This window comes from Eulemur rufifrons, chromosome 6 (assembly GCF_041146395.1).
Source record: "Eulemur rufifrons isolate Redbay chromosome 6, OSU_ERuf_1, whole genome shotgun sequence".
Taxonomy (NCBI): Eukaryota; Metazoa; Chordata; class Mammalia; order Primates; family Lemuridae; genus Eulemur; species Eulemur rufifrons.
In genome coordinates, this window is record NC_090988.1 from 43033613 (window position 1) to 43061488 (window position 27876).

Consider the following 27876-nt stretch of genomic DNA (forward strand, 5'->3'; position numbering starts at 1 on the left):
CAGCCTGAGCAAGAGCGAGACCCCGTCTCTACTAAAAATAGAAAGACATTATATGGACAACTAAAAATCTATATAGAAAAAATTAGCCGGGCATGGTGGCGCATGCCTGTGGTCCCAGCTACTCGGGAGGCTGAGGCAGTAGGATCGCTTAAGCCGAGGAGTCTGAGGTTGCTGTGAGCTAAGCTGACGCCACGGCACTCACTCTAGCCTGGGCAACAAAGTGAGACTCTGTCTCAACAAAAAAAAAAAAAAAAAAAAAGAACAATTGACTTCCTTTCCCCTCCCTGTTATCTCAGTATATTACAGGAAAAAATGATCAAGAATGCAACCATACCTGGCCCAAATCATTTCAAATATAATACCTATCTCTCAGGTTAATTTAATTTTCTAGAGAATCATTTATAAGTCAATCTGTTTCCCCATCCATTTATCCTCCCTAGCAACCATTTATTGCCCCTAAACAGAATTACTGTATTCATCTCCCCCTACCCTCCAAAAAGACAGTTATAAAAATATCTGAACTTCATTGGGAGATTGGGTAATCACTCTGTGATTCTCCCCCATGTGCATGGTAAATAAACCTCTCTCTCTTATAAATCTGCCTTAGTTGTGAGTTGATCTTTCAGTGAAGATCCACCTCCTATTTTCACTTTATCATTTGGGTCTCCTATATGTCTAGTGTCAGGCATCTAGAAGACATTCAACACATAATTGTTGAGAGAATGAATGACAATGTCTCAATCTATAGATTGTATATGATTGACTTTCTATTACCCTGTCAGTAACAATTTGGAGCAGCAATGTATAGGTTGATAAGGTCTGATTTATTCCTTTAAATTATCAACTTATTTATAGTTTGTACCAGAAAGCATAGTTTGCTTCATTAAGTGTTGGAGAATAGAAGAAGCAAAAAAAGTTCAGATCTAAACCCTTAAGTCTTGTGAAGAGGTCATGGTTGTTAAAAGGCATCTATCTCTGCCGTCTTAGAAAAGCTGTCAGGAACGCAGCATCAGAATATTTTATTCAGCCGCATATTCTCATGGGTGTCTGTAACATCTAATTATCAAATAAATGACTCAGAATAAGATGGTATTGAAGCTAGATGCAGTGGGGAGGGGAGGGTTGTAATTACTGAGTGAAGACATGCTGATGTCATTAATTTGCCTATTTAAGAAGTTAGTGGGACATAAATTGCAATGAAATGCAAGTGCAACTAATGATTTATCATTACCTTTGGAACTTTGGTTAACAACATTGTTGGTATCATCATTACAAACTATTATTAACTGTATATACCCTTAAATTTACACTTCTAATTTCATTGCCACCCTATGGTATTATAGTAAGGTATTTGGTCTTTGTCCTGATTTCTGGCACAGAGCTCCTTGGAATTTCCTGAGTAATAAGGGTGATAGGAGCATCTTTTGTTCTATGGAAGCAACTCTTGGCCCCTAGATAGCTTCAGGATGGGGACTGGTAGCCAGAAAGACTAAGCTTTGATTAGAAGTTTGGAATTTTAGCCCCAACCCTCAGCCTCCAGGGAGAGGAGAGGGACTGGAGATTGAATTCATTTGCCATTGGCCAATGATTGAATCAATCCTGCCTACATAATGAAACTTCCATAAAAACCCCTAAATAGGCCAGACGCAGTGGCTCATGCCTGTAATCCCAGCAACTCAGGAAGCTGAAGCAAGAGGGTTGCTTGAGCCCAGGAATTCAAGGTTACAGTGAGCTGTGATCACACCACTGCACTCCAGCCTGGGCAACAGGCTCTCTTAAAAACAAAATGAACAAACAAAGAAAACCCCTAAACAATGAGGTTCAGGGAGCTTCCAGATTGGTGAACACCTCAAGGTGCTGGGAGGGTGGCACACCCAACTCCATGGGAACAGAAGCTCCTGCACTTGGGACCCTTCTGGACCTCATCTATGTACTTCTTCACCTAGCTGTTCATTTGTATCCTTTGTAATAAGCTGGTAAGTGTAAGTAAAGTGCTTCCTAAGTTCTGTGAGCCATTCTAGCAAACTATCAAACATGAAGAGGGACAGCTGCAAGCCACTGGAGGAAATTGGGCAAGATAATAACACAACTGAAGCTGTGAGTCAGGAAGAGTAATCTACAACTGCGTGTAGGATGGATTGTTATGACTATTGATATAACTTTGCTGAAGAGTTTGGAGAGAGAACCTTTAACTTTGTATTTTGGCCCTCTTGAAATCCAGGGTCCAAAGCTCTCATAAACATTTGTATTTGGTGGTACTGAGACATGTAGCAAATAAACTTTGTTCTTTGAATAATATGGAAGTCAAAAAAATAAAAATAAAAATAAAAAATGAAGAGGGGCTCAAGGGAACCCTGATTGATAGCCGGTTGGTCAGAAATACTGATGGCCTGGGACTTGTGAATGGCGTCTAAAGTAGAGGTCGTCTTGTAGACTGAGCCCTTTAACTTGCAGGATCTGACACTAACTCCACATAGATAGTATCAGAATGGAATTGAATTGTTGGACACCCACGTGGTGTCAGAGAGTTGGAGAGTGATGTTGGAAAAGATCTCGTATGTTTGGTGGCAGGAGGAAAAAAAAAACCTCTCATGGCCTCTCACCAAGTCTTCACACCTGTATGACTTTGTCATTGATCATCAGCAATATTAAGTTACTTTAAGCAGTCCCTTTAAATCCATGTTTCAATTCCCTTTGCCTAATTATTGCCTTTCATGCAACAATATTAATTTGCCCTACAAATATTGAAATCCCATTATCTGCCATGATTGTTCTCATCAGGAAGATTATGAGACATTTTCCCGAGGAAGCAGAAATATGAAGAACTGTAGGAGGTTAACTAGGTGAAGATATGGGAGCAGGTAAATTTAGACCTTGCTTCTTGCAAAGATTTCTGAGACTGGAGTTTCTTATCTTTGCCCTCCTATCTCAATACCCTCCTTCTATTCATTTTCCCCCCAATTTCACTTCTATTAAGAGCCTCTCAGAATGTACTTAGAATTGCATCAGAAGAAAACATTTTGTAAGGTTTTTACTAGGTTATAGTATTAGGTACTCAACAAAGAAAGGCCCCTGGCTTCTTATAATTGAGTACTGCTTTCCTAATCAGTTCCCTCCTCACATCCCACGCTGATCCCCAACTGGGTGCACTTGGCGTTCACCCAGCCAGGGCCCCAGTGATTATGAAAATAATAGAGCTATGAGCCAAGACTGTTGGGCCACAACGGAGTAACTTACTTTGCTCACTGGAGTATAGGATGTCTTCACAGAGATTTAAACTGGGTTTTGAAGGGTAGGATAGGAGGGAGGACTTCCAGGAGGAGGGAGCAGTACCCACAAAGGCACAGAGGAGTGACAGGACACTACATTTTTGTAGGGACAGTAGATAATTTAGACTTCTCTTAAATAAGACAGGAAAACATCATGACAAAATAGTGAGCTTAAATCAGCTTTTTAGAAATGCAAAGAACTAAACTTTAGTATACTCAAAAAGTCCCATAAATAGGACTCCTCATTCTTTTAAAATCCCTGATAAATGAGTTGTTACCACACATATTAATCTAAACATCTGCAATTGTCATAAGTTCTAGAAACTTTAGTTTAATTCCAAGTTTAATTCCCTGGGATCTCCTTATTTTCCTGACATACCTTATTTAAATTCTTTCTCATTTTTCATTGGCTTCCATCTGTTACCTTTCTCCTGTCTTGCTTAGCGTTTTGAACAATCTCTGCCAAATGATTTTTGTATCTTCCCAGGCCATGATGTATGTGATTAACTAAAAATTTGTTTAAGCATAACTCTTTTTCAGTTCTTCATTTGACTCAAAAAGTAGTTTGCATTGGAATAGAAGTTTCCACTTAAAATAGCATATGGCAAGACCTGGAGGAAAAAATGTTCAGCTAATGAAAGATTCAACCACTGAAAAATTCTTTTCTACAATGCATATCCATAGAGGAAAACAAATATTTCCACAATATTTTTATTTATTTTTTCCACAATATTTTTGATTAAATAAGTTGTACAATTCTCTATTACCATATTATCAGGCAAGTATTCCTGCACATGCCTCCATCCTCAATGGATAAAGGCAAAGTTTTACCTTTATTAAAATTGAGAATGCTGCAGAATGTTTCCATTATGTATGAAGAAAAGAGAAACTAACATTTATTAGCATATTTATTATGCCGGGCTCTGTGACAGGTGCAATCTGAATGCTATCTTCTTTAATCAGCTACCAATATGCCTGAATAGGGAGACGGTCATACAGTTTCAGCATGGCAATAAACTTCAGAGTTCATATAACCCACTGCTTCATTTCTTTAGAGAAGAAGCTGAGGCCTAGAGAGTAGTTAAGTTGTCATTTAGCACATTAACAACCAGTGGGACTTGTGCCCAGTTTCCTGACCCTTAACCCAATACTCTTTCTACAACAACGTACTGCAATTCTCATGACATTTGTCATGAGATATATAGTCACTGTTATTCTCTTTCTTTCTCTCTACCTCCTCCCTTTCTCTCTCTTTCTTTCTTTGTTCCCTCCTTTAACAGTGAGGTTACCGCTGTTCTTAGAAAATTAGGTGTTTGAAATCATCCTTCAGCAACTTAATTCAAGATATATCTAATGATTATCAACTGCATAAGGCCTCAGAGACCATGCTGGGCATTTGTTTGGATACAGAAAGATAATATATACAGAGATAACTAAAATACAAAGTAGCATATTATAACAGCTTTGTAAACAAGTTCTACAGGATTTCAGAAGTGGGTGTGAAGAAGGTGGCCTGTGAATTGGGCTTTTAAAGGATGGAAAAGATTTTCATAAGGAGATAAGGGCTGAGGGTAGGAAAGTATTCTGTGCAAAATGAAGAGCAATAATAAGGATACAGGGGAAGGGAGCAATGCAAGTTGGAGAGATGTCAAGTAGAATTGTATGACTAACAAACTTTTTAGAGGAGAAAATCGAAGACAAAACTGGGGACAGGCTGTGTTATTTATGCAGCAGGGCAAGGGATCCTTCCTATTATCAAGACTAGAATAGCCAAAATACGAAGAAGGTGGGAGCCCCACTCAGATGCCATAGAAGCTGCAGATAAGCCACCTAGAGGCAGCACAGGAAATGGGCAAAAATCAGCAGTTCAGTTGACAAAGGTTGACGCTAAAATGAACTGGGCTAGTCAAGAACCACAGTCCACGGAGACGCCTATAAGACTAGCGCATTCCTGCCTCCAGGGGGAGCTCAAGGTTCCCATCCTTCAATCCAAAGAAAAAGGATCTCTGAAGTGAATGCAGGACAAAATGGAAATTTTAGAGAAACAATTCTGTAGGAGATTCTCTTGGAGGAATAAAGTGGTTATAAATGGACATGGGCTGAGAGAATATTTTCCCTGTCAATAATTTCTGGGGACTCTTGGCTTTTGTAATGCTTTTATCTTTTCACCTCTTCCCTGCCTTGTGATTAGTGTCTGGGACACTCTGAAGTCAGAATGGGCCCAGTGTGAGCTGGCAGTAAAGAATGGGCTTTTGCTCAGAGCATCCTTTGCGCACGTGCTGGGTGTTAAGCTTATGCAGTCACACGCAGGATTCAGGATCCTGGCCAGATTGTTTCCACCTCCTAATTGTACAAGATTGACATCTGGTGTGGTCGCATAGGACGCTAGGATTCAGGAAGCAGGACGTTCATGGGCAGGATTCTTGCCGAGAAGGGATCTTATTCCAAGATTTAGTTAGTAGTTACCAACAGGCAGAGAAGGAGACCTAGTTCTAGCAACAGAAAAGGGAGGTTGAGACCACAAGGCCACCTACCTGCACGTTTGTGAGGCTCCATCCCTTATAGTGGGAACAGAATCTGGCCTACCTCAGGATTCACTTTCGGGACTGAAAAATGCCACCAGCAGAAGTCTGGAATTTGAAGGAATGCAAAACCAAATGTGAGGCAGGTATCTTCTCTACAAAATAAAGGCTATGTTCTTGCACAGAGACACACCTCAATTTAGGAGTAAGGAGCTAGAAATGCCAGGAGCAAAGGCATGAATCTAGGATCCCTGAAAGGTGTTTAATCTGTAGGAATGAAGGAGACTTGCGAATAACATATAACATAGGGAAGAAGGATACCAATATTGTAAATCCATAGTTTTGCTAGTCCACAGTGGTGTTTAGGTGCAACTCCCTGCTATGGCAGGCAGCTTGCACAGGTGTTGAAATTCCCCTAGCATGTGGGTGTCAGAATGTCACAATTTTAATCTTATTTTTTCTTCATACATTCAGAGAAAATTTAAAAACTCTCTTCTATGTTCCAATTATAGGCGCCACATTGTTATTCTAGCATGCCATCTGATATTCTAATATGAAGGCCTATGGGTTCTGATACAAACAATTTCTTATTCTATCATTTATGTACTTCTATAATAATTTCTCTTATTTATTTAATAATACTTATCTTTTTATCTCATTATAAAATTCACAAATGATTAATGCAGAAAATTTGAAAACACAAAAAATACAATGTAAAACAAAAGTTAGCCACAATTCCACCACTCAAAGGTAAGAACTATTAACACTTTGGTGTATGTACTTTCACTGTTTTTTACTGTATGTGTGTACGTTTTAAAGAAAAAATAATCAAAACTTCATATTCTGGCCGGGCATGGTGGCTTACTCCTGTAATCCTAGCACCCTGGGAGGCCAAGGCGGGTAGATCGTTTGAGCTCAGGAGTTCGAGACCAGCCTGAGCAAGAGCGAGACCCCGTCTCTACTAAAAATAGAAAGAAATTAGCTGGACAACTAAAAATATATAGAAAAAATTATCCAGGCATGGTGGTGCATGCCTGTAGTCTCTACTTGGGAGGCTGAGGCAGGAGGATTGCTTGAGCCCAGGAGTTTGAGGTTGCTGTAAGCTAGGCTGACACCACGGCACTCTAGCCCAGGCAACAGAGTGAGACTCTGTCTCAAAAAAAAAAAAAAAAAAAACCTTCATATTCTGTTTTGTAGCTTTTTTCTTTACTTTGTAATCTATTTTGGAACTACTTCAATGTCAATAAATTATCTACATCACAATATTTTTCTTTACAATACTTTTTATTATACAAGTATTACCTGCGCATTGTTGTGAACTTAGAAAATGGAGAAAAATCATACAGAAAGAAATAATTCATCTAGAATCCTAACATTCAGAGATTAATTGCTTTTGATATTTTAGGATATTTCCTGGCAGTCTGTTTTAAAAATTTTATAAGTACTAATAGTAAATAAATACATTCTCACTATAAAATTTAAAATAATACAGAAGTATTTTAGTCTTTTTTCTTTGTATGTAATAAATAAATATTTTGTTGTTTCTTTAAGTAAAAATTACTATGTTCACATATATTTTTAGTTAAATTTAGAAAATTATAAAAGAAGGTATAAATCACCCACAAACCTACCATTCAATGGCAACCATTATTAACATTTTAGTAATTTTTCAGACAATTTTTTTTTGCTATAACTCATAACTTTGCTTAAGTTATTTCATTTAATTTGCATCAATATCCCTAAGGGGTAGATACCACTATTATCCTGAATTTACAAATGAGAAACTAAGGCTGAAGGGAGCTACATAATGTACCCAAGTTTCCACATCCAGTAAGCACCTGAGCCCAGAGCTCTGTGTATAGGTCTGATGCTGAAGCCTTGGCCTTGACTCACTATATAATGCTGCCCCTCATACTTGTATACATAAGCTCATCTGACACAGGTTGTCTTTTAACTTTTTATAACTGTCTATATATTGTAGAGATCTTTTTGTGTCAATGAATTACAAAATATTTCATTACCATTTTGATACCTTTATACTGCTTCATTGTATGGTGTCCTAATGTTTAATCAATCTCCTACATTTAGGTTATTTCCAGTTTTTCCTGTTTTAATAAAGACTGCAATATAGTATAACTTGCTATGCACTGCCAATTCCTTTGGATTATTTCCTAAGTATAAATTTCTGGGAGTAGGACTGTTAAAGAATATGCATATTTTAAGGTTTTCGATGGATGCTGTCAAATTGCCCAGTGACAGGTCATAGTCATTTATATTATACATTGGTGAACAGTGTAAAAGAGTACTCAATTCCTCCACACCCTCTAGACAACTGAGTACTGGCATTCTTCTTCATTTATTTGATTATTATTTCATTCTGAATGTTAATTGGCCATTTATATGTCTTCTTTTGTGAGCCCTCTGTTTCTAATGATTTATTGCCTATTTTTCTAATCAAATGTTTGCCTATTTCTTCATCAGACTATAAAACTTCTTTTTCCAGTAAAAATACCTACCCCTTGAGTGTCCTATTGTTGCAAATATGTTTCCCCAGTTTTCTTGCTGTTTACTTATAATTCTTTTCTTTAAAAAACATTTAACGTATTGATACTGTTTCACTTTTAACACACTGCAATAATGTTTTCATAAATATATTTTACCATTTTATAGATAATTCCATTGTAAGATTCTTAGACTCATGTTTAATATTCTGTTGAAGAAAACTGGCATTTGATTTTATCACAAACCAACCGACTCCACATTTGAGGGGTGGAGTGTATTATTGTTTTTTTTTTTTAATTAATAGACTTTATTTTTTGAGCAATTTTACGTTTACAGAACAGTTTAGCTGAAAGTACAGAGAGTTCCTATATACCACCTCACCTCCACTCTCACCCCAGTTTCACCTGTTTTTAACATCTTACATCATTGTGGTACATTTGTTATGATTGATCAGTCAATATTGATACCTTACTATTAACTAAAGCCTCTAGTTTACATTAGGGTTCACTCCTTGTGTTGTATATTCTATGGGTTTTGACAAATTCATAACGCCATGTATATGCAATTCCAGTATTATACAGAGTAGTTTCACTACCCTAAAAAATATCCTATGTTCCACCTATTCATTCCTCCCTCCCCATAACTCCTGGCAACCACTGATTTTTCCATGTCTTCATAGTTTTGCCTTTTCAAGAATGTCATATCGTTGGAATCATACATATGTAGCCTTTTCAGATTGGCTTCTTTTACTTAGTGATATACATTTAAGGTTCCTCCATGTATTTTTGTACCTTGATAGCACTTTTTAAAAAATTGCTGAATAATATACCATTGTTTGGATGTACCAGAGTTTGTTTATCCATTCACCTATGGAAAGACAGCTTGGTTGTGTCTAAGATTTGTCAATTATGAACAAAGCTGCTATAAACATCTGTGTGCAGGTTTTGTGTAGACATAAATTTTCAGCTCAGTTGGGTAAATACCAACGAGCAAGAATGTTGGATCATATGGTAAGAATATGTTTAGTTTTGTAAGATTTACCTTATAATTTTGACTGTTTATGGTTAATTTTTTTCTACTTCATTAGCTAGTTTGCCTAACACCATGAGAATTAATCTCTTGATAGAAATATTCTTGGATTCACAGATGAAATCTGAACAACTGCTAGATTGATGGAAAATCTGGAGTCGCCATTAACAAAGCCATTACCTTTTTCTCTTCTGTTCTCACTTCATAAAAAAGCTTATAAGGTCATGGATAACATGTGACTTTTATTGCTAAAACCCAGACAGTTGATCACTCTGTGACTGATAACAGCAATGTGGTTCTAGATTTTAATAGGTAAGATCCTGCATCCCTGGAATCCCCTTAGTCCTGGGCAAAATGATAGGGCCATGGATCACTTTCTTTTGGGTAGCTGTCCTGACTCTGCCTGCAGGGTTTTGACCAAAACAATGACATACTCGTAATAAATTTGAGAAAGATTATCTGGTGGTGGTATACAGGAGGACGGGGATGGAGTGAGCTAGAGTCAAGGAAACCCGTTTGCACACAAGGTAGTAAAGGCCTGAGCCACTTTAGAAATGGAAAGGAATGGGGAAAAGACTTACAGTAACCTCTACAAACACTGGCTTCTGTCAATATGGGGTAACTGCCTTTTTCAAGTCCACTAATTGCCCATTAACCATAATTTTAGCAGCCTTTTTAATAATTATTCTTGTTTTCATTTGTCTAATTCATTTCACATTGTTAGAAAAAAAGCAAAAAAACCTTGAAACTATCCCCCTTCCCCACCCCGATTGCTTTATTTGTCATTCTTCAACATCCTGATCACTAGTCTTAAAAAATTTTTTTGGCTGGCGCGGTGGCTCACGCCTGTAATCCTAGCACTCTGGGAGGCCGAGGTGGGCGGATCGTTGGAGCTCAGGAGTTCGAGACCAGCCTGAGCAAGAGCGAGACCCCATCTCTACTAAAAATAGAAAGAAATTATATGGACAGCTAAAAATATATATAGAAAAAATTAGCCGGGCATGGTGGTGCATGCCTGTAGTCCCAGCTACTCGGGAGGCTGAGACAGGAGGATCCCTTGAGCTCAGGAGTTTGAGGTTGCTGTGAGTTGGGCTGACGCCACGGCACTCACTCTAGCCTGGGCAACAAAGTGAGACTCTGTCTCAAAAAAAAAAAAAAAAAAAAAATTTTTCATCCTGGTCACAGCGTTCACCTCTTCTTTCTCCCCTCTATATCTATCCTAAATTCATGTATCCTAGACAAATTCAGCACCCACATGGAGGATCACTCCAAAACCCTGAATTCCTGGTTCCATGACCTCCCAATGCCAATGAGTGCCCTTTGTCATTACCTTATTTAAGCTACTCCAGACCTCCATCAGGATTTTGACATCACTCACAATAGCTTCAACCCTTAAACTCCCGAGTCTCCCTTTTCATTCCAGCTCTTTCATTCCTCTGCTTTAACTATTATCTCATTTAAGATCTCCAGTTCCTTAATCCTTCCGTTTCTCCTCAGTCCACCAGCCTTCTTGCTTCACAACTCTCTCTATGTAGCCTAAACATAGTCCAATGATCCAAACAGATTAAATGGCTATCACTTTTTCTGAGGATATAGAGAAACTGGTAAATTTAACCTTTCTTTAAGTTTCTTGGAAAACTCTTCAGGATTTTGCAAAGTCATAGGGCATGATTATGAAGACCATCCTTGTACTGAAGATCACAGTGGTATTGGTTAAGGAACAGAGAGTTTTGGTTGAGAGAGTACCAACTATACTAGCTTTCAAAATACTTTCTTCTCCTTTAATCATTGAGAAAGAGTAAAAGAAAAGGGAGAAGAAAAAGATATATGCCAGAAGCCTAAGACTACTAAAGAACTTTTGGAAAATGTCATACGCTGCTGTCAGCAAAATGGCTTCCTTTCCTGGAAAAGAGAGGACAGTGGGGGATGGTCAATAGAGTTACTTGAAATTAAAGTGAGCATGTAACAGTGAGTGAAAGGTAGTAGAAAACTGTTTGGGGCATGGCTACTGTGTTAGTGTCCTGTGGCTACTATAACAAATTGCCACAAACTGGAAATTTATTCTCTCACAGTTCTGGTGGCCAGAAGTCCAAAATCAAGATCACTGGGTTGAAATCAAGGTGTCAACAGGGCTGTACTCCCTGTGGAAGCTCTAGGGGAGAATCTATTCCTTGTCTCTTCCAGCTCCTGGTGGCTTCCGGCATTCCTGGGCTTGTGGCTGTGTCACTCCAACCTTCAAGGCCAGTACCTTCAAATCTCTCTGCCCCATCTTCACATTGCCTTCTCCTCTGTGTGTCAAATTTCCCTCTGCCTCTCTTATGAGGACACTTCTGATTGCATTTAGGGTCCACCCAGGTAATCCAGGATAATCTCCCCATCTCAAGATCCTTAAGCATAATCACACCTGCAAAGACCCTTTTTCCAAATAAGGCACTATTTGCCAGTTCCAGGGATATCTTTGGGTGGCCATTATTCAGCGTATACAGCTACTGTCATTGGTCCAGGTAGAGATTTCATGGATTAATAGTAAGGGATGAGGGAGCATCTTCCTAAGGTGCCAACCCTAAAGTTGGTTCCATTTCCTGGGGGGAAAAAAAACACATGATAGTTAGGGTCAATATATTGGATTGGGAGAAGAAAAAGACAACTACACTAAGGGTATTGAAGTAGAGATTTTGGACTTTAAGAGTTTGAGTGTTCTGCATGAAGGCTGTGAGTTTCAAAATTTTTGAAGTTGCTGACTGAGAATGTGTTTGAGATTACACAACTAGAAGTGGAACCCGCAGTTGAGGTTCAAGGCAAGAGCCAGAGGCCCACATGGATCAGAGGAAGCTGGTGGAGGCTGTAGACAAAAGTCTTAGCAGAAAGACTCCTGACCTCATCGTCAGCCATGAGCAAGGTGAAGGGTATTCAAAAGATAGGGACTTTAGTGGCACAGGGAATTCACAGCTTTCACAGTACACCTGCTGGTTTAATGCTGGTTATTAATGATATTCTACTAATTAAGCTCTTTAATAACCTTGTTTTCAGTGGCCTATAAAGGAGTTGAACCAGATCTGCCTGTCTCTTCATGTGCTATTCTCAGGAGTGCAGAGAGGAAGTAGGCTGGTGGGGATGATAATCTTTAATAGATGACGAGTGACTAGAGGACCTCATGGAAAGAGTGTGCCAAATATAACTGCTCCATGCATACAGCTTTCTGACATCTGAATTTGTCATTCTGACTAATTTAGGGGATTATAGATGGTCCTCTAAGAAGACAGAACATTTTGGAGGTTTTGAGTAGATGGGCATGAAATGTTGGGTGTGGGCGGGGACAGTTACTTCAACCCCCTCTACCCATCCAAAGCAACCAGAGTGGAAGCTCTTAGTTCAAAGGTCTTCAGAGATGAATGAGTTGGAGTTCCCCAACCACACCACAAGAGAAGCCCCAAGTAGGAACAAAGGGGAAAACATTGTGGGTGAGTGACATTGAGGCTTTTCACCCAGTCCTCCCACCGCACTGGGCATTTCCTCCAAAGGCACCACATAGACAGTGAGCACTGTGGGTTGTGCTCTTGCTACCCTCAAAGAGTTTCAGCTATTTTCTGATTAAGATGGAGGAAGACTCAATGACTAACTGTGGTGTAGAGGGGGTCTGCTGGAGCAGTGATGGGCCTCCTGTCTTCTGTTGGGACATTCCAAGCACGTAGTTAAGGGGAAGGGAGCTAAAAGCCAGTGGGAGGGAAGAAGAGGAGAGTACATGAGACCCAGGGTGGTGGGATGCTTTAGAAACTTGATCTAACATTAGATCCCAGAGTGAGGAGGAGGAAGGGATCTCTCTTTCAGCAGGCTCTCTCTTCCCTTATCAATCTACTTTTGTACCCCTAATTTGTATTGTAGGTCAACAATAAATAATAATGAGAAAATACATATGATAGTGCTTTGTGAACTTTAAAGCCTTAACAATAATAACAACAATAAAGAATAGCATTTATTGAGAGTTACTATATGCATTGATCTAAGCACTTTACATCCATCTTGTTTAATCCTCATAACAATTTTGTGACATAGGTTTTATTATTACCATTTTACTGATAAGAAAATTGAGGCTTAGGGAAATTAAAGTTAAGGAATATGCCCAGGGATATATAGATAGTAAATTGCAGAGTCAAAATTTGAAGTTTTCTAGCTCCAGAGCCCAAACTATCAACCATTTTGCTATACTGCCTTGCCAAATACTACCCATTAAAGTATTTTCAGCTTCACTAAATAAGAGTAAGGGTGACACCAGAAGAATTTAAATTTGATAAACAACAACAATAACCACCTAGTACACAAAGAATGAGAACAAATCAATGGAAAGTCACTTTAAAGACGCAAAATTGTACACAGGCCAAAAGCAGGAACCCTGGTCCCTTAATTGCTTCATTCCCAGGCAGGTTTCTAGGGTGGCCTCACTCATCCTGGGTCTACATGAAATGCCCAGAAGCTGGGAGTGCCGATCTCTCAGTTTCACTGCCTCACAGGCTCTGCTTTGTTTTCCTGCTATTGCTCCCAGAGATACTCTCTGGCCTTAGGGTTTAACCCCGCTCAATTGAGTTCACGCTTCCTTTCTTCAACCACATGGCCCTGCTTGCAGAGGCTGCTCACCCAGAAGGAGTGGGGAGTACTCGGCAGGCAGAGTTATAACTAATATTTTCCCAAATGTGCTAGCTATGCTCCAGAGCTTGCATAGCCTCCCCACAGTTAAATTTTTATTAGGCCCATTTTCTCAGTTTCTTAAAGAACTTTGTCAAGGCACTTGGAAGACCTTCCCTCTAGCCTGAATTAGGGAGCATTTGAGCTGTGCTACTCAATGTCTGACTAAAGAGAATTCCTGTTGGCTAATGGCCAACTACTGTCCCAGGACTGAACTAGAACATCTGATGCCTTTCCTATCTTCAGGAGAGTCCTTCTATCTGGGTCATTAACCTAGAGGTTAGGAACAGAGTCTCTGCCTGACCTTTCACTGCATCCAACATGTCTTGCCACTGACGCCCCAAGATGGACAGTCAAGATTTCATTACACATAGAACTCTGGCACCTGTCTCCAACATGCTCACAGTTATGAAACGAATCCAAGAGAAAGGTTAAAGAGCAGGCTCCAAGGAAGAGGGATCCAAAGAAATCATTCCACAGGGACTTGGGAGTTTTGCATCTGTCCATGTGAATCATCTTTCTGGCGCTATGGACCAGTTAGAGACCTTGACCCGCCAGTGCTGCAGCATGGGAGCGCCCTTGGGAGAAGACCTGCATATGCTGTACAGAACAGGGTGTATATCATTCAATCCTCTCATCTCTGAGATGGGTACACTAACTAGTTGTCTATCGCATCCTTCTCTTCCACTTCCATCCATATCTACTCATGATTGTGAACTACTGGGATAAATTTCTCAAGACTTTTGGCCTAGTTGTAGTATGAGCTAATAGTCTTGAAATCTAAGTTTGAATTTGACCCAGGTTTACTTTCTGGTTGTCAATTCGATATTATTTTTACCCCAGCTGGATGTTCACACTGGCCAGATTAACCAGATAATTGCTAACACTCTAGGTTATGCTGTTTAGAAGTAACAGGAGATTGAGGAAATGACCTAAAAACAATTAATCCGGCAAAACTAGTCCAAAACTTTTTAAAAGGCCAACCTGAGTTATTCAATTTTATTTAAAAACTGACAAACCTGCACTTCACTTCATACTCATAGGTTACATCATAAATTGTATTTCCAAGACCACTGAATTAGTGGTGAGAGGCTGATCAGGATATTGCAATTATCTTCAGGATAATCTACTAGTTTAAAGTGAGCATTTTGATGCTGTGTGCCACGGGGGCTCCGTTTGTGGAATGGTCAGTTTTTAATCATTCAGACCTGGCCTCGCTCATGGATTCAGTAGGTACTTCCTTACAACCTGCTTAGCCTTAGAAAGGGTTCTTTAGGCTAACCTAAAGAGATGGCATAGTATAAGGAAAGGGGCCTGGGCTTTGAAGGAAGACAAAGCTAGGTCCAAATCTTGGGGCTTGTACCCAAGAGCCACATGGTCTTGGACCTTATACCATTTCAGTGTCACCTTATTTATCTGTAAAAATAGTGGTGGGAGGGGGAAGCTTATTTTCAAAATTGATGTGAGGACTAAAAATTAAATGATATTGTATAAATCAGACATGTAGTTATATAAAGTACCAAGCATATGGTTAGCAGTCAGAACAAATGCAAACTTCCCTTCCCTAATATTAATTTATAAATAATTTTTTAAAAAACAAGAAATTATTTCATATCACTTTGAGAATAAATATATAAATAGAGGGGTGAGTGTATGATAAATAAATTCTTGTCAAATAATGGATAGATCTTGGATATTTCAAAACAGGATCACAAAACATAGACAAAGCACAGATGATCACTTACATGCTTCATAAGTAGAATTGAGAGGCTAGCTCACCTCCAAATACCTCCTCTCTCACTTGGCTTAAAATTCCCATTACCAAGGTCATGACATAGAGACCTTCATTCATTTATTCAACACACATGGATTGAAAATCCTACTATGCATCAGTTGTGGGGTTACACACACTAAGTCACATGTTCCTCTTCTGTGAAGATTCATAATTTATAGAGAAACTAAACTTGAAAACCAGATGGGTACTATAGTGTGTGTTAACTGTATCGATCAACAAAAGTAAGGGCATTTACCCCAGAAGTTTATAATTAAGGTGCATAAATGTTATTCATAAAGGAGTCTTCTCACCCTCTTCCATTCATGTATTAGTAAAAATTATAATGGTAAATTCAAAAGCCTTAGGTTTTGGCTTTATACTTTTCCTTTCCCTAGAATGCTCTTCTCTCCCTGGAAATCCACTCATCCTTCAACATGCAATTTAATGTTCCACCATGAAACTCACTCAACACTTCCAGATTCCTATCTCCTTTCTACTCTCAACACATCTTGTGATTCTCAATCGTGGCTATTCAGTCACATTCTTGAGGAAGGTTTAGAAATTTTCTATATTTGAGTCTCACCCAGATTTACTAAATTAAGTGGGACATAACCATTTGTAGTTTTACAAACTTCACAGGTGGTTTTAATTCTGGGGATGAACATCACTGATTATAGCACTAATGGTATTATAGCATAAGCAAAATATGAATTACTAGAGTGTCAAGACTGTAGCTCTTTTATTTTGTTTCCCCAGTTTGTAGCATGTTGTAAGCACTCAGCAAAAGTTTGTTGAAGACATTGAATTAATTAGCAAGGAGATAAAGCTGAAAAGTATATGATGCGGCCGAGTGAATTTTAATGAGGGACTCATTCTAGGTGGGCAGGAGAGGAGTGGTCGGGTGGGTGACATTGAATGAGGTGTGAGTCCAGAAGCGAAGCCTGAAGTAACCCTAGTTTAGGGTCTTGGGGCATTACAAACAAAGAAGTGGATGCTAAAAGCCAACTTGGTCTAGTCTACATCCCTTTGACGTAAGGTTGCCCCACAGGTAGAATGGGATGACATCTGAATAACCTTCTGGTCACGACTGCATCAGGTCAGTCCTAGACTAGAAGGACTGAATCTAGTCAGACATTGTATCAAGTGCACTTAATGCAAAATAAAAGAGAAAGAGTCTGACCAGAAGGAATTTAAAATCCAGTTAAGACCCATGAAACAAATGAAAATCATTCACAGAACAACACAGCAATTAACTTAATTGTTACTACTTGCTCAGTGCTCTCTACATGGTAGTCTTTAAGCACTTTACAAACATGACAATCAGAAATGATTACTATCACCCTTGATGAAGAAATGTAGGCTTGGAAAGAGTAAGTAATTTGTTCAAGGTTACATAGCCAGTAATTTTTGGAAACTAGATTTGGATCCAGGTTTGGCTGACTCCAAAAACTGCTTTTGTGCGCTACTTAGCAGACAGCTTCCACCTCGAATCTCTTCTATACAGCCCCTGGCCCGGGTGATTACCTAAAATCATATGGTAAATTTTACTGTGTCCTCAAAGCTTACAACCTTTCCATAGCTCTTCGCTACTTACAGAACGTGTTAAAAAAAAAAAAAAAATGAAGTATCTGGCAGAACCAAGTACAGAAGTAACTGAGTTAAGTGAGGTTGATGTTGGTTTCCAAAAACAGTGAATTTACTTGAAGTTTACTTGACAGAAGTAAGGAATATGGAGGAGAAAGAACAAAGCAACTACTAAATCTAGACCTGGAATGCTTGGGTGGAAAAAACTCAGATTAACTTCTATATCTACCAGAGCCATTATTTCCAACTTCTCATGAGCACGCACACAAACACACACACACACACACACACACACACAAAATCAGAGAAACTGTGAGATTCTAAATACTAATTTTTCACCAAATAGAATAGTAAAATTAGAAAGATACATTTTACCAAAGGTAAGCTGTTTTTACTCAGAACACTTCTGACACTAAATATGTGAGGTTTTTTTCTCACATCTACCAATTCTCCAACTCTCTGGAAACCAACTGGGTGCCCAAGAATTCAATTCCATTCTGACACTCCATTCAGAGTTAGTGTCAGACTCCACCGGCTTAAGGACTCCGTGCCACAAGACTGCCCTCACTTCAAATGCCAGGCACAATATCAGATCAGCTGTACTCCTCCCTCCCTAGCTTTATTAAGTTTTAATTGACAAATAAAATTATATATATTTATAATGTACAATGTGAGGCTTTGATATGTGTGTATATTGTGAAGTAATTAAATCAAAAAAATTAATGTATCTGTACATACAGTATTTTTTTGTGGTGAGAGTTAAGGTCTACTCTCTTAGCAATTTTCAAGTATACAATACAATATTAATTATAGTCACCATGCTGTACAATAGATCTCCAGAATTTATTGATCCTGTGTAACTGAAACTTTGTATCCTTTGACCAACATCTCCCTCCACCCTTTCCCCTCACTCACTGCCCCTGGAAACCACCATTTTACTCTGTACTTCTATGAGTTCACTTTTTTAGGTTCCACATTTAAGTGAGATCATGTAGCATTCATCTTTCTGTGTCTGGCTTATTTCACTTAGCTTGACATCCTCAAAGTTTACCCATATTGTCACAAATGGCAGGATTTTCTTCTCTTTTAAGGCTGAATATTATCTCACACACACACACACACACACGCGCCACATTTTCTTTATCCATTCATCTGTCAGCGGATATTTGGGTTGTTTCCATATCTTGGCTGTTGTTTAAAGCCATAATGAACATGGGAGTGCAGATATCTCTTCAACATGATGATTTTATTTCCTTTGGATACAGACTCAGAAGTGGGATTGCTGGATCATATGGTAGTTCTATTTTTAATTTTTGAGGAACCTCCTTACTGTTTTCCATAATGGCTGTACCAATTTACATTCCCACCAATAGTGTGCAAGGGTTCACTTTTCTCCACTTTTTCACCAACACTTACTGTCATTTGTCTTTTTCATAATAGCTAAAACAGGTATAACGTGATATCTCATTGTGGTTTTAATTTACAGTTTCCTGATAATTAGCAATGTTGACCATTTTTCATATACCTATTGGCCATTTTTACGTCTGCCTTTGAGAAATATCTATTCAGGTCTTTTGCCCATTTTTTAATTGGGTTATTTCTTTTTCTTCTATTGAGTTCTTTATATATTTTGAATATTAACCCCTTATGAGATATATGGTTTGCAAATATTTTACCGTATTCCATAGGTGATTTCTTATCTCATCTTCTGCCTGCCGGTTGTCTTCCTTAGGTCATTTCCTTTACTATGCAGAAGACTTTTAGTTTGCTGCAATCTCATTTGTTTATTTTTGCTCTTGTTGCCTGTGCTTTTGGGGTCATATCCAAAAAATTGCCCAAGACAATGTCAAGAAGCTTTTTTCCTATGTTTTCTTCTAGTAGTTTTACAGTTTCATGCCTTATGTTTAAGTCTTTAATCTATTTTGAGTTGATTTTTTTGTGCATGGTGTGACATAAAAGTTCACCTTCATTCTTATGTGTGTGGATACCCAGTTGTCCCAACACCACTTATTGAAGAGATTGTCCTTTCCTCATTGTGTGCTCTTGGCAAGATCAATTGACCATAAATGCGTAGATTTATTTCTGGGCTCTCTAGTCTGTTCCATTGGTCTGTATGTCTATTTTTATGCCAGCACCATGCTGTTTTGAGATCACTTGTACTTCTGCATGACCATCTATAAATCAAGGATTCCCACAATGCCCTCTGCCCTACTCAGGTTCGATAATTTGCTAGAATGGCTCACAGAACTCAGGAAGGCACTTACATTTGCCAGTTTATTATAAAGGATACAAATAAACAGCCACAGGTGAGAGGTACATAGGGCGAGGTCCAAAAGAGTCCCAACTATGAGAATTTCTGTCCCATGGAGTTGCAGTGTGCCACCCTCCCGACATGTGGATATGTTTGCCACTTGGGAAGTTCTCTGAACTCCATTGTTTATGGTTTTCTATGAAAGTTTCATTAAGTAGATATGATTGATTAGATCATTGGCCATTGGTGATTGAAATCAATATCCAGCCCCTCTGCCCTCCTCAGCCATCAGTCATGTCATTAGCATATAAAAGATACTCTTAGTTTTATCAATCCCAGAGACTCCAAGAGTTTTAGGAGCTGTGTGTCAGGAACTGGGGTCAAAGATCAAATATTTATTTTTGATCAAAAATAAAGATACAAAGGGTATCTTTACAGAGAAAGAATGCTGCTTTTTGTTTTCTGGTGATGTTGTTAAGCATGAGGAAATCATTCTAAAATCTGAGAGAAAGTTCATGTAAACAACTGCAACAGTACAGGTTTAAATGTGTGTTGACTTTAATTTATGATGCACATCCAGTCAGATGTTACATATGCACATTCACAAGGTACATTTGATGTCTGTGCTGTGTATAAAGAGTAGTCTGGGAGGCTCTGCAGCTCTTAGCAGTTTGTTCTTCACTTGGAGTTTGTATTTCCTTTCTCACTTTTTATATTACGTGTACTTGTCTCATGATGGCACCATTGTGACATATGTGCAGGCTGGTCACATTCTACTCAACTGTTGTCTGCTTAAAGCCTATGATGGACTGGACCCAAAGCTTACCTATTCCTCCCACCTCCAACTTTAGAATGGCAGGCATATGATGAGATTTTGCCACAGGAAATTCTAACTTTTTCATTACTGCCATGACTTCAGTTATGATTGGCAACTTACACATACAAGACTGGTGAGCAGCTTTGTATTGTTTAACTCTATGTTTTACAATCATCTCAGCCACTGTTTCTGTATTATTGTTGTTATGGAAACTTATACTACTTTATTGCTAACTACTTTTTTGTTTTTTTTAATTTTAGTTGGATTTTCTTTTCTATCATCTTATTCTTTAATGTGTATGATTTAAATGTGTATGCCTGAAACACTGTTGAAAAAAAGGTTAGTTTTACATTTGTATGCCTGGTGAATAACATCATTTTAGTTGACATTTATTAAAACAAATATCACAGAAGAGCGTGTTCTTGTGGGATTATATGAAATTGATTTTTCTTGCAGCATTATACTCACATAACATATGAATAGACTAAACAAAAGCATTCCTGAGCTTAAACATTCGCAGCAAGTCCATGTCACTCACTAAATATTTATTGAGGACTTACTCCGGGCCAGATACATACGGGGTAGAGCTCACAGGACACGACAAGATGTTGTGTGCCTAGAGTTAAGAAGAGAGCAATGATAGGCCCTAACACTCTTCTGCTTAAAATATGTGGAGGGCCTCGGGTCCAAATGGGTAATATTTCTTTCTCACCCAGATACAAGCTGAAGGAATCCCAAAACGGGAAAAGAGGCTTTAAGATACTGGGCTGGCCGGGCTCGGTAGCTCACGCCTGTAATCCTAGCACTCTGGGAGGCCAAGGCGGGAGGATCGCTTGAGGTCAGGAGTCTGAGACCAGCCTGAGCAAGAGCAAGACCCCATCTCTACTAAAAATAGAAAGAAATTAGCCAGACAACTAAAAATCTATATAGAAAAAATTAGCCGAGCATGGTGGCACATGCCTGTAGTCCCAGCTACTCGGGAGGCTGAGGCAGAAGGATTGCTTGAGCCCAGGAGTTTGAGGTTGCTGTGAGCTAGGCTGACGCCACAGCACTCTAACCCGGGCAACAGAGTGAGACTCAGTCACAAAAAAAAAAAGATACTGGGCTGTGCTTTAACTTTCCATTTTTGGCCGGGCTCGGTGGCTCACGCATGTAATCCTAGCACTCTGGGAGGCCGAGGCGGGTGGATCGCTCGAGGTCAGGAGTTCGAGACCAGCCTGAGCAAGAGCGAGACCCCGTCTCTACTAAAAATAGAAAGAAATTATATGGACAACTAAAATATATATATACAAAAAATTAGCCGGGCATGGTGGCGCGTGCCTGTAGTCCCAGCTACTCGGGAGGCTGAGGCAGTAGGATCGCTTAAGCCCAGGAGTTTGAGGTTGCTGTGAGCTAGACTGACGCCACGGCACTCACTCTAGCCCGGGCAACAAAGTGAGACTCTGTCTCAAAAAAAAACTTTCCATTTTTACCTCTTTGCTCTTAGTACTTTCAATTCATGTTTCATATTAATTATTCCTGGATTCTCCTCTCAGCTTTGAATTAATCCTGGCTTTGTCCCTGGGCCCTCACTTTCAGATCCTTTCAGTTCCATTCTATGCACCTTATGGGGGAAGTCTAATCCTACCCATAGGATTAGAGACACAGCTTCTGGAAATAAAATCCCAGAATTGCATCCTAGACTCCACTTGCCTAGGAGAAGAGTTTGGATATGTTCCTTAGCTTTGAAGTTAAAATTCCTTACTATAGCACACAAGCCCCTGTTAGATCTGATACCCACTCATTCTTCTAGCTTCATCTCTTGCCATTCCTCAACTCGTATATTATGTTCCAGTCCTACTGAATTTCTTGATCAGTTTCTGGAGTAATTTTATTTCCCATCTCAGTGTCATTACACATGGCATGTTTCATCTCATAAGAACCTCCATTCCACCCCCAATTCTCCAGCTACACCCTTCTCTTCACCTCAAGAGTAGTTTCAGGGGCCCCATCTCCCAAGAAGTCCCAATCTGACTGAGATGCTTCTTCTCTAAGCCATAGCACTTACTACACTAAAGCAATTGCTTTACTTATCTGTCTCCTACCTGCTCCCAGATTTTGAAAGAGAGTACCGTGTATTACTAGACTTTCTATCCTACCTCCAGCCCATGACAGGGACTCATTAAGTGACTACTGAGTAAATCAGTGAATTAATGAATGAAAGAAGGTGTGGTATGTATTGTAAACAAACAATAGTCCTATACCAATCTAACAGGGGAGGTGAGAAGTAGAAAGATCAACAGAAAAAGAACATATTTTTCTATTTATGTAGATATTTTTTCCCAGATACAAGCAAAAGTCTAATTAAGTGCCAATTGCTGAATCAAGATCTACCCAAAAGCAATGGTCAAGTCAGTCAATATAGAATTCATCAGTGGATTAATAATTATTGAATATCTATTAGGTGAAAATCACTGATTAATCTATAAGGGTATCATAATTTAGTGAGGGGACATACACAAAAATAACCCTCAGACAGGGCAGATTGTGATAACCATATTAGAGATCCAGAGAACATTCTGTGAGATTCTGATGGATAAAAAGATTAATTCTGATCAGAATTAATTGAGTCAAATTTTGTGGAATGAACACAGGCTATGAAAATGAAGGCAACCAGCTAATTAATGTCAGACAGAATAAACAGTGGCTTGAGTAATATCTATTACTTTTCAGCTGGTTGTTTTGCTTTGCAATGTCCTCAAGCTCTGAGTGACAGGAAATGAGAAAGTAGAAGGAAGTGTGGCAGGACCCAGAGGAAAGGAGTTTTTTTCTTGCTAAAGAAGCAAGTGAAGTGGAACCACAGGGAGGAGAGAAGGAGTTAAAGATTGTTTTGTTTATGGGTGTAGCATTTTCTTGAGTCTCTAGTTCCAAGAATAGAGAAAGGAAAAAAGAAAAGAGAACCAACCATGGAACCAAAGGAAAACTAAGCATCAAAATATGGAGAAAACAAAGAGCAAGGAAGCAGAAATGACTTGTTCATGTAGACACTATGTTGTGGTATCATGGGTTATAAAATGTCCATACTGGGAATACTTTAGTGATGATACAAATAAAAAGATGGAGGAGGCATGATTGTAGATAGAAATCCAAGGAAAAAGAATTTGTTATTATGGTTATTGTTAGAAATTTTCACACATTGTCCCACTGTCTCTATTAATACACAGTGGGGAATTGAAAACCCACCTCATTTGAAGATTGATGTGGCTGTGTGGCTTGCTTTGGTGAATAAAATGTGAGGGGAAGTGACAGCCAGGTAGAGTGAATGAGAAGTACCTTTCAGCCACTGAGATTTCGGTCTCAGTACAAGCTAACCGATCTATACTAATACAGTTACCCAGAAAGGAAAAGAGAATTAATATTTCTGTAAAAAAAAAAAAATTGTAGGATAGGTCAAAGGAGTACTGTAAGAGTTGGATTTAAGTTAGGAATAATAAAATGTAAAGCTAAAATAGAATAGCTGAGAATTATAAAAAGACTTAGGATTTTTTTTTTTTTTTTTTTTGAGACAGAGTCTCACTCTGTTGCCCGGGCTAGAGTGAGTGCTGTGGCGTCAGTCTAGCTCACAGCAACCTCAAACTCCTGGGCTTAAGCGATCCTACTGCCTCAGCCTCCCGAGTAGCTGGGACTACAGGCATGTGCCACCATGCCTGGCTAATTTTTTGTATATATATATATATTTTAGTTGTCCATATAATTTCTTTCTATTTTTAGTAGAGATGGGGTCTCACTCTTGCTCAGGCTGGTCTCGAACTCCTGACCTTGAGCGATCCACCCGCCTCGGCCTCCCAGAGTGCTAGGATTACAGGCGTGAGCCACCGCGCCCGGCCAAGACTTAGGATTTTTTTATTCCAGTAATTTATCTGTACATCTTTCTCTGTATAATATTCTCCTTCATACACAGCATCTGCTTTTATGGTTTCAACTACTGCCTCAATGTGAATAATTAAAAACTCCATATATCTGGCCAGGCACAGTGGCTCATGCCTATAATCCTAGCACTCTGGGAAGCTCAGGTGGGAGGATTGCTTGAGCTCAGGAGTTTGAGACCAGCCTGAGCAAGAGCAAGACTCCATCTCTACTAAAAATTGAAAAATTAGCCGGGCATCTTGGCATGTGCCTGTAGTGCCAGGTTTTGGGAGGCTGAGACAGGAGGATCACTTGAGCCCAGGAGTTTGAGGTTGCTGTGAGCTATGATGATGCCACTGCACTCTACCCAGGGTGACAGAGCAAGACTCTATCTCAAAACAAACAAACAAAAAACTCTATATATTAATATTCATAATTCCTAACTGCCAACAAAAATATGCTCATCTTAAAAGACTCCCAGTAAAACTGTTCAGACATGTTCATGTCTAAAAATGAAATTGTGGAACTCCCAAAGACCAAACCTCTCCCCCAAAATACCTTTCCCCTTTCTGTTAAAAATCTCCACTCAAGCCTTGGTGGTTAACTTAAATCACTTCCTTTTGTTATTCCTCTTTATTCAATCTCCCCTTCAAAATGCCTCTTGGACTTACCACTTTCTCTTTACTCACATCTCAGCTACCCTAGCCAAAACTTACTTAACTTGTACCTGGACCACTGTCATAAACTCATCTCCTCCCTCCAATATATTCTCCCATCCATACATCCTGCCCACTGTTCCCAGACTAATTTTCCGTCTTCAAGGATCCACTGCAAATCCTCAGCCTCGTGTCCAACAACATCCTCCATAACATGCCCATCCAACCCTCTCCCACTGCTCACCAGCTGCTGTGTTCAGGCTGGTGTGTGTGCTGTGCTGTAAACCACTCTGCTCATGCCTCCCTCCTTACTTTAACAATGTTTTTACCTCCAACTCTGCAAGTGTTCTCACTTTCATCTTTCCAGTCAAAAATCCCACACATCTCTAAGGCTTATCTTATATTCCTTTTTTTTTTTTTTCTCTCTCTTTCCAGAAGACGTACCCAACAAATCCCACCCAAACAGATCTCTCTCTTTCTCCACCCACATAGCACTTAGTCACAGAGTTTAAAGTTCTCTATAGAAAAATGCTTCAATTTTATAGCTAAGGTTGAGAGACTTGGCCAGTCCTGCAACCAGTTAGTGACAACTAAAACTAGAGTCCAGATGTCTTGAATTTAGTTTCTTTCCCACTACACCTGCTATAGTTTGGATGTTTGTCCTCCCAAACCTCATGTTGAAATTTGATCTCCAATGTTGGAGGTGGGGCCTAATGAAAGGTGTGTGGGTCATGGGGGCAGATCTCTCATGAATAGATTACTGCCTTCCCTGGGGGTGTGGGCTGTGTGTGTGAGTGAGTTCTCACTCTTATTAGTTCCCCTTGAGAGCTGGTTGTTAAGAAGAGCCTGACACCTCCCTCCCCTCTCTCCTGCTTCCTCTCTTGCCAAGTGATCTCTGCAAGGCCAGCTCCCCTTCACCATCCACCATGAGTAGAAATAACCTGAGGTCCTCACCAGAGGCCCAATCTTGAACCTTCCAGCCAGCAGAACCAGGAGCTAAATAAACTTCTTCGTAAATTACTCAGCCTCGGGTATTTCTTTATAGCAACATTAAACAGACTAAGACAGCACCTTATTGCCTTTTCTTTACCAACTACAGTGTATTAATATTTTAGAGTTGAATGCTATTCAATCTTGCATTTTGTTTAATGTTTATAAATCATATATCCCTGATTAAATTATAAGCAGTTTAGGAGTGAGGACACAGTGTAGGGTACATATCAGGTGACAAACCTTTATTTTTGGGTATCTAAGGCTGAAGTTCAGAGAAAGGTTGACATGCAGGGCCAAGCCATTAAACTAGTAAGTTTTGGAACAATTGGGAATCAAAGCCAGGAACACAAATCAAACCATGGAAGAAAAGTAAGACAGTAATTTAAAGCCAGGAGCTTAGAACAATCAGAATCAGGAGAAATTAGTCAAGAGACCAAAGTACAAACTCCTTGGTTGAATTATAGATAATCAGAGAGAGGCAGATAAATACCCCCCAGAATAGGGGGTACAAGGAGAAGGACAGAAAAGAGACCCTCACCAGAGTCCCCACAAGTCTCTTCTGTCTACCTAGAGAAGGTGACCCTAAAAGGGGACGCCAAGCATGAGGAAGCCTGATTTTTAATTACAGAAGGTCTCACCAACCAGAGAGGGGCTGAGCAGGGAGGGCAGAGCTACTCTGACCTATAAGTCCATTGATGTTCTTGGTTGGCTGTTGGCACAACCCCACACATGCTTCTCTCCTAAGTGCTCCAACTGAGGGCTCCAGAGTGTTGGCTTGTCAGGCGCCATCCTTCCTGAGTCCTATGCCCCTTTACCCCTGTCCTGGCTGCAGGACAATGGACCCAGTCTACCAGTGATTGACTTTGCCCACCTACACTGACTCCCTATATTTTGTTCACATAAACAGCTTAGCATACGCTATACAAGACAGAAGATATTGCATGCTCTTACCCCACCTTTCCTTTCCAGTCTTATTTCCCACTCTATCCCTTTACCTATCTTACCTTACAGCCACACGGGCAGCCGCCATTCCTCATACACTACCTAGACTTTCATGCCTCCGTGTCTCTGTGCTGTTCCCTCTGCCTAGCGTGCTCTTCCTGTTTCCTTGACACTCTGCATCTAACAAAAACTTATTTATATTTCAAGATCCAACTCTTAGCTCCTGCCTCAGTGAAGTATTCTCATATTCCTCCTAATAACAAATCATTCCTTTCTCTGGACTCTCAGAATCAGTTACTTGTGCCTTTGTTACAGCACTTTAAAAATTCTGCTTTATAGTACGGTATAGTTCTATAACTTCACTGTATTATATTTAAGCTCCTTAAAAACAGGGACTCTGTTTTAATTGTCACTGTACCCTCACAGAACCTCGACCATCCTGTTGTCCATAACATAATTCGAGCTTTCCGAGGACCACGTGGTGGAGGTGCAGCGGAGCCCTGGTGCTCCCGCTTCTGCTCCTGACTCACCTCTGCCCGCTCGCGCCCACGAACAAATGGTCAGAAAGCTGCGCTGCAGCTGTGGCTTTTAAAGATACCGGGAAAACACCTGTGGAGCCGGAGGTGGCCATTCACCGAATTAGAATTACCCTAACCACCCATGACGTAAAGTCCCTGGAGAGTGTGTGCCCACTTGATCAGAGGCGCAGAAGAGAAGAATCTCAAAGTCAAAGCACCAGTTCGGATGCCTGCCAAGACTTTGAGAATCACTACAAGAAAAACTCCTTGTGGTGAAGGTTCTAAGACTTAGGACCGCTTCCAGATGAGAATCCACAAGCAACTCACTGACTCGCACAGTCCTTCTTGATTGTTAAGCAGATAACTTTTATCAGTATTAAGCCAGGAGTTGAGGTTGAAGTCACCATTGTAGATGCTTAAGTTAACTGTTTTAATAAATGTATTACCAGTTGTT

General features: G+C 39.7%; 1 pseudogene; it reads left to right on the forward strand.

Annotated features, from left to right (window-relative positions):
- Positions 1-14530: 14530 nt before the first annotated feature.
- LOC138384818 (small ribosomal subunit protein uS10-like) lies at positions 14531-27842 on the forward strand (annotated as a pseudogene).
- Positions 27843-27876: the final 34 nt, after the last annotated feature.